Source organism: Otolemur garnettii, unplaced genomic scaffold (assembly GCF_000181295.1).
Source record: "Otolemur garnettii isolate 467f Iridium unplaced genomic scaffold, OtoGar3 scaffold00166, whole genome shotgun sequence".
NCBI classification, from domain to species: Eukaryota; Metazoa; Chordata; class Mammalia; order Primates; family Galagidae; genus Otolemur; species Otolemur garnettii.
In genome coordinates, this window is record NW_003852561.1 from 174,368 (window position 1) to 176,963 (window position 2,596).

General features: G+C 44.1%; 1 pseudogene across 1 annotated transcript; it reads right to left on the reverse strand.

Moving 5' to 3' along the window:
- Positions 1-249: 249 nt before the first annotated feature.
- On the reverse strand, positions 250-958 carry LOC100963035 (annotated as a pseudogene). The gene has a single exon (XR_001161707.2). The product of XR_001161707.2 is annotated as a peptidyl-prolyl cis-trans isomerase A pseudogene (transcript).
- Between the last annotated feature and the right edge of the window lie 1,638 nt (positions 959-2,596).

The window sequence follows — 2,596 nt, forward strand, 5'->3', positions numbered from 1 at the left end:
TACACTATGCTTAGGTCTCTCAGGACAAAACCAAACACTCTGTGCTCTGCAGGGGGCAGAGCTTCAGATGGCCATGCAAGGGGGAAAGGGTGGACTGGGAGTTTAGACTTGTGGGGAAACATATCTGTTCAATTTTATGCCTGGTGGGGTGGTGTCTAGGTTCATAAGTGGAACCTCTCTGGAGAAAGAGACCTGGAGTTTAGTGGCTCTCTCCAGCGAGGTAAAATGAGAGGACTTTTTAAAAATTATCATTATTTAGTTTTTATTTCATAATCATAAACTTAACTCTGCAATCCAGCTAGACATGGAGAGGAATAAGGACAATATGCAACCCAAAGAACTGCAGTGAGAGCACAGAGATTACAGGATATTGCGAGCAAATGGGGTAGAGGGTGCTCTCCTGAGCTACAGAAGGAATGGTTTGGTGGTTGAAACATTAAGTCAAATTTATTACAGCTGTCCCTAGTCAGTAATGGTGGTCTTCTTGCTGGTCTTGCCATTCTTGGACCCAAAGCGCTCCATGGCTTCCACAACATTCATGCCTTCTCTCACCTTGCCAAAGCCCACATGCTTGCCATCCAACCGCTCAGTCTTGGTAGTACAGATGAAAAACTGGGAACCGTTCGTGTTGGGTCCAGCATTTGCCATGGACAAGATGCCAGGCCCTGTATACTTCAGGACAAAGTTTTCATCTTCACATTTCTCCCCGTAGATAGACTTGCTACCAGTGCCATTACGGCGTGTGAAGTCACCACCTTGGTACATAAACCCTGGAATTCTGTGAAAGCAGGAACCCTTATAACCAAATCCTTTTTCTCTAGTGCTCAGAGCACGAAAGTTTTCTGCTGTCTTTGAAACTTTGTCTGCAAACAGCTTGAAGGAGACGCGGCCCAAGGGCTCACCATCAGCGGCAATATCGAAGAACATGCTGGGGTTGACCATGGCTGATACAAGACGATTATAAGAAGTGACAGCGTCTGCAAAGCCAAAATGAGAGGTCTTTTGTTCCCTGCTCATTCGCAGATAGGCTGCGGCAGGCCTCCTGTTTGGGGGAGGGGTCTCCTGTCCTCTAGTCAGGCTTTGTACCTGTAATTTATTTTCTTGAATGCTCTTTCTTGGAGTTATAGCTTGCTGAACTTCTTTCTTGGCTCAGCTCATCGTCTTTGGCTTTGTAGAGTCTGGTTCCATCCAGTTTTTCTTCCTTTGCTCAGGAGCCTCTGATGAGGGTTGCTACCAGTCGACCATCTTCCCAGAATTTCCCCAAGAATTTTTGAATGTTAACTTATTTAAGAAAAGATTTTATGCTGATAAGACAAGTTACAGATTCTGTGGCTCCACCCAGGATCCTGTGAGGCTTGATCAGATTTAGAGATTTAGTAGCCTCAGTTAAAGGGAATATTTCAGAATAAGAAAAAAACAAAATAGGGCAATGTCTGTGGCTCAGTGAGTAGGGTGCCAGCCCCATATACTGAGGGTGGCAGGTTTGAACCCAGTAGTCGCCAAACTGCAACAACAACAAAAAAAATAGCTGGGCATTGTGGTGGGTGCCTGCCTGTAGTCTCAGCTACTTGGGAGGCTGAGGCAAGAGAATTGCCTAAGCCCAGGAATTGGAGGTTGCTGTGAGCTGTGACACCATGGTACTCTACTGAGGGTAATAAAGTGAGATTGTCTCTGAAAAAAAAGAAAAAAAAAGATAAAGGTAATACTTCACTCTGGTCTTTAATAAGTAAGGTAATGGTTAAAAATATAATACTGATTTTCAAAAATTACAGTTAAGCCACTTATAAAATTGTGTATCTTTTTTTTTAATTCAAAGCTATTGTAAATCTTTTACAGCAATGATTCAAAGACCATCAAAGACACAAAACCCCACCTAAATGTTTTGCAAGAAGGTATGTCAATTATGCATTCTGGTTTTGTGATTTAGAAAGAGCTTAACAACAAGAAAAAAATAAATTAAAAACAGGCTATGTGTATTACTCGGTTAGCGGCCTGGTCCAACCACCCCAGTTCCCTCTGAACCTGGTCTGTGTTGCTCAGGCCAGACTCCACTGATGCACCTGTCAGAGATTATTAGAAGATTTCATCCCCTCTGCCACTGAGGGAGAGCAGGGTCCTGAACACCTTCACGCAGAACGCCCCTGGGCCTGCTTCATACCTCTATGTCCTCACATCCCTTTCTCTTAACCAGGATTTTCATTTTTAGCCTCAGTGCTGGGCCCTGGTTGAGGCTTCTAGCCCCCCAGGGGAGGGGAGGTGCTAGGAGTCTCTAAGAGGACAGGGGATGCCTGACCTCTTAGAGAATCTCTTTTGTCTCAATATCTTGGGTTTTGGAAAATAGGACCTCTTTTCACCCAAGTAGGGGAAGTACACCTGAGACGTGGGAGTGGCCCTTCCATTCCCATAAGGGAAAGACCCAGGGGTGTGTCCTTTGACCATATAACATTTTGGAAGAGAAGACTCAGCCAAAATGCCTCATATTCTACAACAACATAGCTTACCCTTGATACAAACTGGACACTGGGTCTATATGGTCTGAGAATGGAAACTTTGACTCCAATATCTTAAAGACTTAAAAAATTTCCTCCAAAAAAAA